This window comes from Macaca nemestrina, chromosome 3 (assembly GCF_043159975.1).
Source record: "Macaca nemestrina isolate mMacNem1 chromosome 3, mMacNem.hap1, whole genome shotgun sequence".
NCBI classification, from domain to species: Eukaryota; Metazoa; Chordata; class Mammalia; order Primates; family Cercopithecidae; genus Macaca; species Macaca nemestrina.
Window position 1 is genome coordinate 185,614,651 of NC_092127.1, and position 17,916 is coordinate 185,632,566.

General features: G+C 36.5%; 1 non-coding gene across 6 annotated transcripts in view; it reads right to left on the minus strand.

The window, feature by feature from the left end:
- Positions 1-1,826: 1,826 nt before the first annotated feature.
- LOC105487940 (uncharacterized) overlaps positions 1,827-17,916 on the minus strand; it is a 224,040-nt gene continuing 207,950 nt past the window's right edge. For 4 of the 6 annotated variants that reach the window (XR_011621519.1, XR_011621476.1, XR_011621473.1 and 1 more), the window contains one exon: positions 1,827-1,928. This is a non-coding gene — a transcript (uncharacterized protein). Of the gene's footprint in view, positions 1,929-7,735; positions 7,797-17,916 lie in introns of all 6 variants that reach the window. The other 2 variants (XR_011621475.1, XR_011621513.1) reach the window with 2 other exon arrangements.

Below are 17,916 nucleotides of genomic sequence, written 5' to 3' on the forward strand. Positions count from 1 at the left end.
GCCAAGACTCATAACTGTCAGACTCACCAAGGGTGAAATGTAGGAAAAAATGTTAAGGGCAGCCAGAGAAAAATGTCAGGTTACCCAAAAAGGGAAGCCCATCAGACTAACAGTGGTTATCTCGTCAGAAACCCTACAAGCCAGAAGAGAGTGGGGGCCAATATTCAATATTCTTAAAGAAAAGAATTTTCAACCCAGAATTTCATATCCAGCCAAACTAAGCTTCAAAAGTGAAGGAGAAACAAAAATCTCGAGAGCAAGAGCAAGAGAGAGAGAGAGAGAGAGAGCGCCATAGACCAGTGGAGCAAAACATGGAGCACAGAAATAAATCCAAATATTTATGGTCAACTAATTTTTGACAAGGGCACCAACAGGACACAATGAAAAAAGGATAGTCTTTTCAATAAATGGTGCTATATGCATGAGAGTAAAATTGGACCCTTATCTTACAAGATACACAAAAATGAACTCAAAATAAATGAAAGTCCTAAATGTGAGACCAGAAACTATAAAACTGCTAGAAGACAACATAGAGCAAAATCTCCTAGACATTGGCCTTGGGAATGGCTTCTTCAATATCACACTAAAAGCTCAGACCACAAAAGCAAAAATTAAAAAATGGGACTAAAAATTTCTGCACAGCAAAATAAATAATAAATAAGATGAAACAGCAAACTATGAATTGTGAAAGAGTTGGAAACTATGTATCTGATAAAGAATATCCAACATTTGTAAAGAACTCATACAGATCAATAGTATAAAAACAAATTCATTAAACAATCAGTAAAAGGCCTGAATAGATATTTTCTTTTTCAAAATGTATATTGAAATGGCCAACAGGTAGATACAAAGGTGCTCAACATAATTAATTACCGGGGAACTGCAAATCAAAACCTCTATGGGATACTGATACGGGAGCAGGACAAGAAAGTGCTGGGAGAAGAAGGGTGGGTCCCTGACTAGGGCTCCACCCCCAGGGCTTGTGCCCACGAACATAGGTGAGGACAAGCATTTCTGTTTTCCTGCCCATATGTTGCATTTCCCAAGACCACCCTGGCCTGCCACGCCCCCATTCTGGCCTATAAAAACCCTGAGACCCTAGCGGGTATGCACACAAGTGACTGAATGTTGAGAGAAACACACAGGCAGAAGAAGACACAAGCAACTGGATGTCGAGAGAAACACACCGGAGTAAGAGCACAGCAACAGTTACGGGCAGATGTCGGCAAACTGGCAGGCCATCAACCAGTGGAATGATGCGGAGTTTGGCCTGAGTGGTTGGAGGGGAGTCCGGCCACTGAGAGGCCCAACTCCAGGCAAAAACCGCTTTCCCACTCCATCTCCCTTCTGGCTCCCCCATCTTCTGAGAGCTACTTCCACACCATAAAACCTTGCACTCATTCTCCAAGCCCCCATGTGATTCCATTCATCCAGTATACCAAAGCAAGCCACCCTGGAATACAGAAAGCCCTCTATCCTTGCTATAAGGCAGGGGTCTAATTGAGCTAACACAGGCAGCCTACTGACAGCTAACCTGAAAGAGCGCCGTGTAACACATACCCACTGGGGCTTCAGCTGTGAACATTCACTGGTAGACACTGCCATGGGGTCACAACCCCACAACCTGCCCGTCTTCATGCTCCCACTAGAGGTCTGTGCAGCGGGACACTGAACAAGTGAGCCATACCCCCGTCGCATGCCCTGAGAGGGGGACAAGCAAACTTTTCCCATTTCAATACCACCTCACACTTGTTAGGATGCCTATTTTCAAAAAGTCAAAGATAATAAATGTTTCTCAAGGTGTGGAAAAAAGAAAACTCTTATACATTGTTGATGAGAACGTTTATTGATACAGCCATTGTGGAACAACAGTGTGAAAGTTTCTGAAGAACTACCAGATGACTCATAAATCCTTCTTCTGGGCGTACCTTCAAAAGAAATAAAATCATCTTTATTTCAAAAGAAATAAAAATATCTGTACTTTTATGTTTATTGCAGCATTATTCACAATAGCCAAGACATGGAAACAACTATACTATAGCTAGATAGATAGGTAGATCAAGATAGATAGATAAATAGATAGATAGATTGAGATAGATAGATATATTTTATATGCATATATAAACTATCTTTCTGTTTTTAAAATGTTAAGAATTTTTATCAATAAAAGATGTTGAAATTTGTCAAATGGTACTATTGCATAATTGAGACAAACGTGATTTTATGCTTTGTTCTGTTAATGTGATGTATCATGTCAATTGATGTACATATGTTAAACCAGCCTTGCATACTAGTGATCACTCACACTTGGTGATAATGTATACACATTTCGATATGTTGATGGATTTAATTAATATTTTATTGAGGATTTTTACATACGTGTTAATCAGAGAGGCCTGTAGGTTTTGAATTTTTTCTGTTCTATATTTTATATATACATATATAAACATATATGTATATTATGTATATATAAACATATATATACATACATGTCTATATATATGCATGTGTGTATATATATGACTATGAAGTATAAGTGTGTGTGTGTACATAAAACTATAGAATATTATTTAGCCCTAAAAAAGAATGAGATCTTGCCATTTGCTACAATATAGGCTGGAGAACACTATGTTAAGTGAAATAAACCAGACACAGAGAAAAATCATACTGTATGATCTCCCTTCTACATAGAATCTTAAAAAAAATTGTTTATACAGATAGAAAACAAACTTGTTACCATGTTCGTGGGTTAGGGTGTGGGGAGGAAATGAGGAGATACAGATCAGAGGATCCAAATATGTAGCATGAACAAATCTAGAGATCTAACATACAACATAGGAATTCTAGGGAATAAAATTTTCCTGTATTTCTGATTCATGCTAAATGAGTGCATTGTAACTGCCTCTGCCACAAAAGCAAAGAAATGGATAATTATGTGAAGTGATGTGTATTTTAATTTGCTTCACTCTAGTAACCTTTTTACCTTGTGTATGTATCCCATAGTATAATCTTGTGTACCTTAAATACATACAATAATATTTTCCTTAAAAAAAATAAAGTTAGCATTGATTCTGACTTTCTTATTTTGGCTTGCTTAAAGGCTTTGTTTCAAGGTGGATAACAGAGTTCCAAAGGGAATGTGTGATGTTGTGGCTTGGGAAACTATCACTCCTCTTTCTCACAGTGCATATTCTTAGTATAGTAGTTCTGATTTCTGACCCAAGATATAAGTGATTTGACTTTGTCGGGACTTCCTGGTTTGGCTTTCTTCTCGGGTGCATCCTAAGCATTGGAACAGGAACTGGCAGTTAGAAGATACTCAGCAAGTACTGGTTAAAGAAGGGATTATGGAGTTCCTATTAAAGCTAATGCTCTAATCTCATATTTGGAAGAATTCTTGTAGTAATAGACTAAATAGAGATTCAGGAAGCAGTGAGACTTGTTAGAGGAAAACTGTAGAAATAAAGCCAAGATAATCTGCTGACTGGTCAGTGACACAGATAGTGAAGGTGTGAAGGGACAGAGAGAAAGACCTTGTAGAGATAGCCCTATTCTCTCTGAATTTCTTCCTGGCCTTAATGCAGCTGCCTTCTCCACCAAAAAATATGTATATAAGGAATGTTTACGTGTTCATTGATCCGTTCTTTTAACCAAGTTTTTTTTTTTTGTTTGTTTGTTTTTTTTTTTTTTTTTGCTTTGTGTTACCTCTAAATTAGACTCCAAGAGCATGCAGTTTATTTGGTGGGTGAAGGAAACACCAGTAGCAGGGGGAGAAAGGGGACAGAGAGGAGGACATGGCCACTGCCCATTGTCAACATGAAATCGTGGTGGGTGATGGGCTTAAATCCACTGAGGATTTAATAAACGTAATGACCAGACCAATTTTTATACCCAAAGGCAAATTTTTATTCTTATTCTGTTGTTTATCTCAAAATATGTCTAGCCACTATTTAATATCAGCTTGTAAGGTTTTTTAAAGAAAATCAAGAATTTTTTTTATATCTCAATGATATCAATATAGAGATGCTCCAAATTTAAATATATAAATCCATGCTCATTAAGATGTCCCTAGGAACACATTAAATTTCAAAGATTAAATCTCCTTGCAAGTTAAAACCCAAAGATTTCCAAAACTAAAGAATTAATTCTACAAATTAAATGTTTTCACCTTTTCAGCTAAAAATGCAAAACAATTGTTGTTCAGGTTCTTGTTTTGCTTAGATTTAGCCAGAGGGTGGCGTTCCTGATATCTGAGCTCCCTCTTCTTGACATGGCTATAATTCCTTCATAGCACAAGAACCGATATTAATTCAATGCCAAATATTACCTTACAATCAAATGAGATTAGAGTACATATGAAATTATTACAGCACTGAAATCTGACAGCAAAATTTAGAAATAAGATTGTCTCCAGATCCAAAAACAAAATTACTTTTCCAGATCTCAGTCTTCGGTGCTGCTAAATACCTAAAAATCAGTGTTATTTGTGGGAAAGATAGTAGAAGGAGATTTTTTTTTTTCTCTTTTACTCTTGCCAGGATGTCAGGCAATCTATTTCAGGATTACAACATTTATAAAGTACATCCCTTAATTCAGTCTTTAGCAGTATCCCAGTAAGAAGTTGATTTGGACAGAATGTATTTACCATATCTAAGGGGAAAAAGCATCCCATGAACACTGTTTCTCCTGGAGCAGGTGTTGGAAAATTATGACCCTAAGGAATTACCACTTTTTGGGCTGAGTGTGGTGGCTCTCGACTGTAATCCCAGCACTTTGGGAGGCCTAGGCGGGTGGATCACCTGATGTCAGGAGTTCAAGACCAGCCTGGCCAATGTGGTGAAACCCCATCTCTAGTAAAAATACAAAAAATTAGCCAGGCGTGGTGGTGGGTGCCGTTAATCCCAGCTACTTGGGAGGCTGAGGCAGGAGAATTGCTTGAACCCAGCAGGTGGAGGCTGCAGTGAGCCAAGATCACACCACTGAACTCTAGTTTGGGCAACAAGAGTGAAACTCCATCTCAAAAAAAAAAAAAAAAAATACCACTTTTTTTGTAAATAAAGCTTTATTAGAACACAATTATACCCATTCATTTACATGTTATAGATGACTGCTTTCTTGGCTTTATATAGAGACTATATGTTGTGCTAAACCTAAAATATTTACCACCCAGCCCTTCACAGAAGGATGTGCTGAGCTCTGTCTTAGTGGCCTTAAAAATGTTGCTAAGTTTAGAAAACCGTGATGGCGGGAGCCCAGGTCCCTGGATCAGAAGCTCGGGATCACATATGTTTATTTCCTGGCATGATTATTCAAAACCTATCAGTTTCCATTTCCTTCCATGCTTCTAAAATCTCCATGTTTCTAAAATCTCATTTCTTCATTGTTCATCAACTCTTGCTAATGGCACAGCCTCTACCGTGTTTGAGGAGTGGTCTCGTGCCACTGGAGCAGCTGTCAGAAACTGGCTATGGGATAGCATGGGTCCATGAAATTCTCTTGTTCTAAGCGTTTTTCAGCTGGAGAATCTTGTTCAGCAGGTTTCAGTACTGAAGGTGCTAATTATGTTCCTGCAATGTGTGCCATTGGGGGCCTAGCAAAGAAGAATGCCTCTTCTACATGTTCTTCAAGGTACTGTCTGCCTTTTCTTTTCGGATATTCCAGGCCTCAAGAAGTGTCTCTTGCTGCTACATCTTTGATTCTTTTATTCACTAGTGGCTGCACTTCTCAAGTTGTGCCTCTCTCTGCTGTTCTACTCCTTACAGAGGGCCTGGCTGTGGTTGTAGAATTTGGTCTTTTTCCTTCTCAAACACACATAAGCCTGGCACTTGTGGTCTGAATGGAACCCCTACTCTGTTTTTACTTCCCTTTTGCTTACTGCCTTGGATATTTTTGTTTTTATATATTCCTAAGTTATTAAGTTCTGAGTTGGCCAGATGTACCCAGTGTTCAAATTAATATTATTTACCACCTTGGGTTAGATAATCCCACTCAGGAGATTCTTCTCCCATAAAATAAACATCTAACACAGGCCTGGAAAATCTATTATATTTAGCATGGCTTCCCATTAGTATCCTTCACCTTTGCTTTCAGTTCTAATTTCATAAATTTCCGGAGCATCAGGACATAAGCATTATTTAAGTGCCCACTTACAACACCACAGGATCACCTTGAGGTTCACCCTGTAATTCTGTGAAGATTTCTGATTCTAATCAGTCCTTATACAATCGCCACCTTCCTTTAAGTGAGGAATGGGATCAAGTGCAGCCAACCTAGTACTGCTTACCAAAGTTTGGTACTAATAACTTAAAATGAAGCCCCCATGAGTGTTCTCAAGCAAAAGCAGGTGGCAGCCTCCTATATCTTCTTTCTTTCTTTTTTTTTTTTTTTTTTTTTTTTTTTGCCTTTTTTGAGACAGAGTTTCACTCTTCTCCTCCCAGGCTGGAGTGCAATGGCGTGATCTTGGCTCATTGCAACCAATGATCTTGGTTCACTGCAGTTCTCCTGCCTCAGCCTCCCAAGTAGCTGGGATTCAAGGTGGCTAACTTTTGTATTTTTAGTAGAGATGGGTTTCACCGTGTTGACCAGGCTGGACTCAAACTCCTGACCTCAGGTGATCCACCCACCTCGGCCTCCCAAAGTGCTGGGATTATAGGTGTGAGTCACCGTGTCCGTTTGCCTCCTATATTTTCTATGGCCCTAGTGCAACATGTATGTTATAGACGATTCCTTAATAGTTCAAGGTCTGTAACAGCCTGCACCCTAAAGACCTCACAATAATGACGAAAGTAAGGCTAATTTTGTTTTCTTTAAAATGCTCTTGTAGAAAAAGTGACATACTTTTAAAACTAGAATATTTTATAGAATGTTAATGAAAAGAGTCAAACTCTGTAAAATCTTTGAAGAGATTTATTCTGAGCCAAATATGAATGACCATGGTCTGTGACATAGCCCTCAGGAGATGCTGAGAACATGTGCCCGAGGTGGTTGGGATTTTATATATTGTGGGAGGCAGTGAGGGTGTGGGGGAGGGGAGACTTTCAGGTAGATTTTTAAATTTTCTGGTTGACAATTGGTTGAGTTTTTCTAAACACCTGGGATCAATGTGCTACAGAAAAGGGGTCTGGATCTAGATCACAAGAGAGGGTTCTTGGATCTTGCACAAGAAAGAATTCAGGGAGAGTCTGCAGTGCAAAGTGAAAGCAAGTTTATTAAGAAAGTAGAGGAATAAAAGAATGGCTACTCCATAGACAGAGCAGCCCTGAGGGCTGCTGGTTGCCCATTTTTATGGCTATTTCTTGATAATATGCCAAACGAGGGGTGGATTATTCATGCCTCCCCTTTTAGACTATGTAGGGTAACTTCCTGATGTTGCCATGGCATTTGTGAACTGTCACGGTGCTGGTGGGAGTGTAGCATTGAGGACGACCAGAGGTCACTCTCATCACCATTTTGGTTTTGGTGGGTTTTGGCCGGCTCCTTTACTGCAACCTGTTTTATCAGCAAGGTCTTTATGACCTGTATTTTGTGCTGACCTCCCATCTCATCCTGTGACTTAGAATGCCTTCACCATCTGGGAATGCAGCCCAATAGGCTTCAGCCTCATTTTACCCAGCTCCTATTTAAAATGGAGTTACTCTGGTTCACATGTATCTGACAATGGTACTTGGAGGTGGGGCTTTTGGGAGATTAGGTTACGAGGACAGAGAACATTTACGAATGGAATTGTTGTATTTACCATAGAGGCTTCAGAGAGCTCCTCACCCCTTCCATTATGTAAGGACACACGGTAAAGACAGCTGTCAACCAGAAAGTGGTCAGTTATCAATTATCAAATCTGCAGGTACTTAGAATTCCAAGCTTCTTCCCATTCTCATTCCCGGTTCTCATTCTCTCAGAACTGTGAGAAATAAATCTGTCATGGCCACGCAGTCTCTGATACTTGGTTATAAAAAGCTTGAACTGACTAAGACAGATGGGTTAAGTAGTGCTACAAAGTCCACTAGGCATCAAACCCAAGTATTTCCTTAAACTCTGATCCAATTCTCAAACAGTATGCTGACCCATCTCAATGAAACAGTTCAAAAAGATAAATTATAAGATAAATATTATCTGATAAGATAAATATTATCTATTCAGAAAAATTAATTATATTAATTCACTTTGGATAGTGGAATTACTTTGTGAAACAAAAAATATACACAACTGAAGTAAATTGGGCAGAACCTGGCACAATCACGATGTAGAAGAGTTATTTCCTTTTGTTTTTCTCTCTTTTCCACTTTCATTAATTATTCCTCATTCCCCACCTCACTGACCTTGCCAAAACCAAATTTTTGTCCTATATTTCCTCTCCATGGGTGATACTAAGCCACAAATTTTACAAAATTCCTATCCACGTTTGTTAATTCTACTCCTAATTCATATCCTTACCTTTGACATAAGTGGTATATCATGTTAGTTATTACTACTTTTATATAAACATTAATTTACATAAACTAATGTTCTATATTAGTTTCATGTTTTATACTCATTTTATATATTAGTTTATGTAAATTAATATGATTATATAAAACTAGTATAGAACATACAACTTTTATGTTTTTTGTCTCCTTCTACCACATTACTTCAAGTTTATATTATCTATGACCATATACTTGTGATAACTTATCACCTGCAACACCCATGCAGCAAAATTTATTTTCTATATTACACCCAAGAAAATATTTGATGATTAGATTATGTTATAACTGCCAGAAGGCTTCTTTCTGCCTGCCGCACAAAGAAAGACCATAGCATTGCAGTAAAGAAAGAGTTTAATAGACACAAGGCTGGGCATGCCAAGTGGAAGATGCAGTTAGTACTCAAATCAATCTCATTCAACACTTGTAGCTTACGGTTTTTCAAATGCAATTTGGAGGAAAGGGTGGTGGTTGCTAGGCTTACTACTGATTGACTGGGGTAAAGATGAATCATAGGAGTTCAAAGCTGTCCTCTTGCATGCTGAATCATTTCTGGGTAAGGCCACAGGAGCAGGCTTGGCAGGTACAGGTGGAGTCATGGGTGGTAGACATTCAAAAAAAAAACCCTGAAAAGATATCTCAGAAGGCTAATCTACTGTAGTGGTGTTAGGTGCAGGAATGGCTGGCCATCTATGACTATACCTTAGTGGAATTCAGGTTCCTCTCCTCCCTCAGCCTGATAGACTTTCATTAGCTTTACAAAGGTGGTTGAATTTTGGGGAAGGGCTATTATCATTTAAACCAGAGCCTAAATGTCTCTCTAGCTTGGTCCAAAATCCCAGGAATAATTAAGGGAAAGGTAAGATGGGGGTGGGGATGGGTTAGATCACTATACAGTTATTTTTACTGATATGATTCTTGCAAAGGTGGTTTCACTATTATTACCTACATGCTTAGAAATGGTTCAGTGATTGCCGTTTTCTCCCCAGAGTTAAGTCTCAGGACTACCTGGCTCATGTTTAACCCCTAAGCCCGACATTTTGTCTTTTTTTTTTTTTTTTACATGATTTGTCTTGCAGAAATGAATAAATTAGTGTATTACTTGAAAAAGGCCACATCCAGTAACCTATCTGACTGTTGTTCAACCATCGAGTCTCAGATGAAATGTTTTTGGGGGAAGCCTTAAGTTATATTGCAGCTCCCCACCTGTACATATCTTGCACCTATCTGGTGGTCACTGTAAGGTTAGTTTTCATACGAGATGTCAGGCTATTTCCATGGAGATGGTGCTACCTAACCCAGTGTTGATGCTGTGAAAGGAGAATAAAAACTTGGGACCCCAATTCACTCTGCCAAAAGAAAAAAATTAACCTGAAAGCTGAGTCATGCAAGAAGCTGCCTTCCCTTTTGTTTCTCATCAGGTAGTTAGTGATAGAAGGTTAAATATCCCTATAGGTAGCTACTCTATGTTCACCTTATCTTATGTAAAGTGCCAGTTAGTGAGTACCAGATGAATCCATAATTGACTATTCTCCTACCTACTCCTTTTCTCTTGCAATGTGTGGATTCAGTAATGTTACCATATCCTCCCTCTTTCTCATCTACCCTGCTTTCCCCCTTTAAATACTGAAACCCTCAAATTTATCTTTAGAGAAGAGCACAGATCTGTCTCCCTTGCATATTCCTTAACCTTGGCAAAATAAACTTCTAAATGGTTTGAGACCTATCTCAGGTACTTTTTGGTTTACAATGCAATGTCACACAGATCTCAGCAATGGCCCAAACTTCAGAGAAAGCATCCACTATAAATAGAATGCCCAGGCATCCTTGTTTTCCAGGATAGCCGTGGTTTGTACTTAATGCTTCTGCCTAAAGAATCCTGTAAACCAACAATAAAATTGTAAGGCCACCCAGCCTTCTGAGTGGACTTTCTTTTTGACCAGGGCGATTTTAAATTTTAACCAGAGAGACTGGTTGAGGTCATGGTGGTTAGTGGGGGTGGACCATTTCCCTTATATTTGTCAGACGCCTGTGAGCCAGAGAAACTCCATTTTAAATAGGAGCTGGTAAAATGAGACTGAAACCTACTGGGCTGTATTCCCAGATGGTTAAGGCATTCTAGTTCACAGGATGAGATAGGAGGTCAGTACAAATACAGATCATGAAGACCTTGCTGATAAAACAGGTTGCAGTAAAGGAGCCAGCCAAAACCAAAATGGCAATGAGAGTGACCTCTGGTCACGCTCACTGCTACACTCACTCCAGCCAGCTCCATGACAGTTTACAAATGCCATGGCAACATTAGGAAGTTACCCTATATGGTCTAAAAAGGGGAGGCATGAATAATTTACCCCTTGTTCAGCATATCATCAAGAAATAGCCATAAAAATGGGCAACCAGCAGCCCTCAGGGGTTGGAATAGCCATTATTTTATTCCTCTACTTTCTTAATAAATTTGCTTTCACTTTGCACTGCGGACTCTCCCTGAATTCTTTCTTATGCGAGATCCAAGAACCCTCTCTTGGTGTCTGGATCAAGACCCCTTTCCGGTAACACCATCACATTGTGGGGATAAGATTTCAAAATATCAATTTGGGGGGAGTGACACTAATATTTAGTCCATAATATTGCTTTGTTTTTAATTATTTCATTTAGAAAATGGGATGATAAAGCTTCCAAGGCATTGTCAAAAGATGAAATGAAATATGATACGTTGTTTGTTTAGCATTTTGCTTGATGCTGGATAGATTCTCCAAATGGTGATTGTTGTGGTATTTAGGCATTTACTTTCTAAAATGTGAAACTAGAGGACTGACAATCAAAAAGAAAAAATATCCCCTGAGCATTTGTTTATTCAAGTATAAAATTAAAATAACATAAACCAACCTAAAGGACATACGTTTCTAGTCATTTGGAATAACTGATACTGGATGTAATTTCCTTCTGTAAGTAGCTAGAAAACTGGACAAATATATAAAGCAATTATTTTCAGACAGCATAAAATAATGAGTGTTGGATTGTTAGCTGTGAAAGAAAAGAAGCAAATAAGGTGAATCGGCCTAGGTTTTGTCCTGCAGGTACTTTCCACAATGTGGTTGAAGGAGCAGAGGTCTCAGTTGAGAACATAAAAAACAGTTTGGGGAGGCTGAAACAGTTAGAATTTTCAGGATGAGTACTATAAAAGAGAGAGCAACACACACACACACCCCCTCTAAAAATCTGCATAGCTATCCCCTTGAACATATTGCTGCAACATAGAGAATGTGATTTGAAAAGGCCAGGCAAAGAAATATCAGAGTACTATTAGGTAAAGAATTCTCAGAGCTGGAAGATACTAATGTTGCTATGAGTCAGAGCGGTTTCACTGAACCCCTGAGACAGTCAGTAGAGACCTGACAAGGCTAACACTTCAGGGGTAGGGCTAAACAAACCCTGGGGTAGAAGCTTCTTAGAGCTGCCACATCGAGAGTCCAAAGGTCAAGCCATATCAATAAAATGTCAATGTCTTCCAAAGCAATGCTCTATATCCTTTTAAAGAAGATGAATTTCAGATGTTGGAAAACATATAATTCACAGTGTTTCCTATCCAATCAGAAATTATTAAGCATGCCAAGAAACAAGAAAAAAATAGGACCTACAATCAATCAATAAAAGCAGAGTCAAAAATGATAGAGAAGATGATGTTAATGGAAAAGGACTTCAAAACAGATCTTATAAATGTGTTTTGTATATATTTAAAGCCTATATATATATATATATATATATGAAGAAAATAGAAGATATAAAAGTGAACCAAATGGAAATTATAGAAATTCAACATTTAGAAAAAAAATTACTGGGTGAGTATAACTGCAGTTTAGATTCTACAAAGGAAAACATAAATGACCTTGAAAACACATCAAAACTGGCTTTTAAAAACTGAAGCAAACTGATAAATAAAAACTGATAATGAACAGACTTAATGACATGTGAGATAACATTAAGTGATCTAATGCATGTGTAATCAAAATGACCCAGGAGCAGAGAAAAAAAATTGCTTGAAGAAAAGTCTTTTTTTTTTTCCAGTTTAATGAAAGCCATAAACCATAAATCCAATAACTTGATCAGATCATGAATAAACTTTCAACCAAAATAAACATACAGAAGAGTACATTGAGGCATATCATAATTCAATAGACTGAACACTAATGATATAAAGAAAATGTTAAGAACATGTAAAAGTGAAAAGACGTTGTACCTAAAAGGAAACAAATATAAGAATGATCTGCAATAGATAATTTTATGTGTCTGTGTGGAGAGTGTTTTGGATGAGGCTGACATTTAAATCAGTGAACCTTGTGTTAAGCAGATTACCCTCAGAATGTGGGTGGGGCTCATAAAATCAGTTGAAGACTTGACTAGAACAAAAAGACTGGCCTCCCCAAGGAAGGGGGAATTCTCAGCAGCCTACCTTCACACTTCATCTGCATCATTGGCTCTCTTGAGTCTCTGCTCTATGGCCCCACACAATTCTGCAGATTTGGACTTTCCAGCCTCCATATTTGCGTACACACACACACACACACACACACACACACCCTATTGGTTGTTTCTCTGGAGAACTCTAATACTCCAGCAATCAATGCAAGCCAGAAGACAAGAGGCAACATATTGATGCTAAAAAAAAAAGTTGTGTACCTCAAATACTAGCTTCATCAACAATATGAAATAAAAATGAAGGTAAAAAAATTTTTTTAGACAAAAACAGTCTGGCAGAATCTGTTGCTCACAGGCCTGCACTATGAAAAAAGGTTAAGGAAGTTAATTAGGAGGAGAGGGAAATGGCTTCCAATGAAAACTTTAATTTACACAAAGAGATGAAAAGCATAAGAGATAAATATTTAGGTAAATAAAAATATTTCCTGTTTAAAATATTTTTAAATATAATTGACTATTTAAATAAGAAACAATAGTGATACATATTGGAGTGGCAGAACATATGGATAAGTAAAATATATGAAAATTGGGTAATAGCCAACTAATGGACACTAAGTTCCAAATTCTCTCTTCCTTGTGTATAATATATTAGGGAAAATCTTTTAAGACTTTACCAGATGGCCTGATATTAGGCTTAATCAGTAGAAACTGCTAGAGCATCACTGGAATACAAAAGCATTTCTCTTCCGGGCATGCTCATCCTGTTGGATGAGAGAGCACTTGTTTTTACCAGTGGCCAGTGGCCAGCAGCAGCAAGGCTTCCCTTTGGCAAGCTCCCCTTCACTCCAGAGGGCAGACATACAGCAAATCCTATTTGGATGACAACTCGCTAAACTTGTGAGCCATGAACACGTCCTCTTCCAACCAGTCTGGATTGCCTACTAGATTATGTCATGATCTATATTATAGAAAAACCTGCCTCACCTTCCACAGTAGAAAGTTGCAGCATCTCACTCAGCTAGATGTCAATCAATTCACACACAAACACAAAATTCTTGAATGATGGGGAGAACAAGTCACCTTCAGGAAATGATCTTACACCATTGTCAGAAGTAAACCCTTTATATCATCCTCCAAAGAGATTTATGGTCCTCAAAAGAGATTTATGGTCATTTGCTAGAGTGACCATGTATTTGGAAAAGAAAATACAGAGATTTGGCTGGGGAGCATAAGAAACAGGCTTTAAGATGTCAGTGCCTGGGAATCCAAAATGCCTTTATGACCTACCAATAAAAATTGGGGAAATTGGAGTTCACGGTCTTCAGGTAATAGGTCAAGTTTCATCTCAAGTCTTACTCACAGTGGACCCAGTTAGTGCAGAGACTCATTCTGTGTTTATTTCCAAGGAATTAAAAAGAGGATATCACTATAGGGTCCTAGGAGCATAATAGTGAATAATACTATCAATATAGTGTGACAAAAATTTCAGAAATGTAATTTAAAATGTGCAAGAGTTTTGGAGACATCAATATGAAAACAGAAGATTAAAAATTTTAATAGCTCTATGTCTAAAATAGAAATTGAACCCAAAATTGAAAGCCATTTTAAAATAAAAACATCCAAAGCTGGTTGGCCTTGTCAGTGAATTATCTCAAACAATTAGGGTAGGAATACCAATAGTACACTTTTTTAAAAAATAGAAGAATAGGAAATACTTTCCAATGCATTTAATGAGACCAACATTACTATAATACCAAAACTAACAAAAATATTACAAGAAAAAAATCATATTACCATCCAATATTCTTAATACACTTATATGCAAAAATCCTCAGCAAAATACTAGTTAATATTATCTAGAAATATATAAAAAGGATGATGCACCATAACTAAATGGGTATTATGCCAGGAATATAAGATTATAACATTCAAAAACAAATCAGTGTAGTTCAACACTTTAATGGAATAAAAAGAAGCTAATTACATGATAATTTCATAGATATGGAACAATCTTATGATAAGTTCAATATATATTCATGAAGATAATACTCAGCAATCTAAGAATAGAATAAAACTTTCTGAAATTGTTTGAAGACCTCTGAAAAACACACAGCTAATGTTATTATTAATGATGAAAGACTGAATGCTTTCCCCCAAAGATCATGAACAAGGTAAAAATATACCACTCATTTCTTTTACAATGACTAGCACTAAAAATGCTAGTCATTGTAACAAGCCAAATAATAATATCAATAACATAATGGGCATCTACGTTGGAAAACAATGTAACGGTCTTTGGGTATTTGTTATTTGTTTCATAGATGGTATGATTATGAAGCAAATTTTATTAAATTTATTTTTAATAGCTACTAAAATAAGTGAATTATCAAAGTTGTAGAATAAAAGATCAATATATAAAATCAACTATATTTCTATACACTAGTAACAATTGGAAATCAAAATTAGAACAATGTCATTTACCATAGTATGAAAAATTAAATATTCATAGATAAATTTGACAAAGTATAATCTGAAACAATGGCAAGTGAAATTTTAAAAATTTAAATAAATTAAAAGATTACTGAGTTCATGGCTCAGACAATTCAATATTTTAAAATGTCAGTGCTCCATAGATCAATGTATAGTTTCAAGGCAATGTTTATCAAAATTTCTGTAGAGCATTTTGTAGAAATTAAAAAACTAATTCCAAAATTCATATAAAAATGCAAGAAAATAGAATAAGTAAAACAACTTTGAGATATAAAAACATATTGTTTGAGAATTTTTACTATCTTGTTTCAAGAGCATTATAAAACTACGTTAAGCAAGACAGCATGCTATTGCTATAAATAAACTGGTAAAACAAATAGAAAACCCAGAACAAGAGCTACAAATTTAAAATCAGTTAATTTTTGACAAAGTGACAATTCAATGGAGAAACATAGTATTTTTAATACTTGGTACTAGAAAATGTGAATATTCATATGGAGAAAAAAAGAAAATGAGAGCTTTGCTTCTCACATGTCCAAAATGAACGCAAATTGGATTACAGACTAAAATGAAAAACCTAAAACTATAAACTTATAGATAAAAGTAAACCAGTAATGGAGATGACAAAGTGATGGTTAGGCAAAGGTTTTTAGACAAAACCCATTAACATTAAAAAATCGATAAATTGGACTTCATCAAAAGTAAGTATTTTACTTTTCAAAAGACACTGTTAAAAGAATAAAAAGATAAGTTACATACTAATATAAATGATTTAAAAGAATAAAAAGACAAGTCACAGGCTAATATAAGTGATTAGCAAATCATATATTTGTAAAATAATTTGAGTTCAGGATATACAAATAAATTTCAAAGGTCAATAAGAAATCAAACTAGTAAACAAACGGACAAATGTCTAAATAGACATTTCTCCAAATAGTATATACATACAGAAAATAAGCACATAAATAGATACCTAATGTAATTAGTTATTAAAGAAACCCAAATTAAAACCACAATAATATTTATATATATATGTATGCCTAAAATTTTAAAAAATCCAACCATACCAAATGTTGGTGAAGATGTGATTCAAATGAAATGCTCGTGAAATTGCAGGTAGGAATATAAAGTGGCACAACTACCTTTGTAAACAACCACCATTTAACTAAAAGCTAAAAATACACCTGCCATAGGACACAGATACTGCAATCCTAGGTATTTCAAAAATGAAAGTGTTTTTTTTCAAAAATGAAAGTGTTTTTTTTCAAACAAAGGCTTCTGCATAAATACTTGTAGTGGCTTCATTTTCATTTTCGATAATCAAAAACTGGAAGGAATGCAGTCTATCAACATGTGAGTAAACAAATTGTATTTTCATATAATGGAATACTCTTCAATAAAAAGAATAAATTATTGATATACATAATGATATTTTGGATGACTGTCAAAATAATTATATTAAGTATGTCGACTGAAGAATCACAAGGTTAAAAAATTTGCAAAGGAGAACTTTGTTTCTTCTAAAGGGTTGTATCCTGCAAAGTGGCCACTCAGACAGGCTAGGAAGCACAGTCTCTCACAGAATCTGGAAACAAGCACTTTGAGTGAGGGAAGAATAAGACCAGAATTTATGGTGAATAGGGTGGCTGAATATACATATTTAATAATCTATAAGTGGAGTCCTAATTATGAAAGGAGAAATGTGCACATGTGCAATTGAGCCTTGTGCTTCTTCATGAGTGGAATGATTTAAAAATAGCAGCATGAGCATGATCTAAAAGTGGAGTTTTCAACCCACTGACATCAAAAGGTGAAGCCAAGGATGCAAAAATCCTTTATGTGCATCCTCTCCAAACTAGTCTGGTGATCATGGTCAATTTTTAGGAAGAGCTGCACTGTAAATCTGGTGAGCTGTCACATCTCCTGTTGGCTTCAGATGATTGGCCTAAGGAGATAAAGGAATGTGTTTTACATTTTTTGTTTTTCAGAGCTGGTTTCTGTTTACTCCTTGGGAAAGCACTCTGGTTAAAGATTAATAAAGGGGAGTTATACTGAGGTGTATCCAACCTCCCATTCTGTCATGGCTGGGAACTCAGTTTTTGAAGTTTCTCTGGGTTCCCCTTGGCCAAGATGGAGATTAGGATTCATTCAGTTGATTTTGTTTTTATTTCTCAAGTGAAAAAAGCCACACCAAAAGAGTACATATTTTGGGATTTTGTTTATGTAAAATTTGATAAAATGCAAACTAATCTAAACTGACAGAAGCAGGTTACTTATTGCCTGGGTAAGAGGATTAGCAGTGGGGAAGGGAATGTGCAGAGATACGACAGTATGCAGGAGAAAACTTTTGGCTGTGATGGATATGTCCATTATCTACATGTAATAGTGGTTTTATAGGTGTATACATGTATCAAAACTTATCAAATTGTTTGCATATTTTTACTTTATTGTATGACAATGTTATTTCAATAAAGACATTATAAATGTAAAAACAACAACAACAAAAAATAGTCTTCAGCAAAATTTCAAACTTCCTTTACAAATCCCAGTT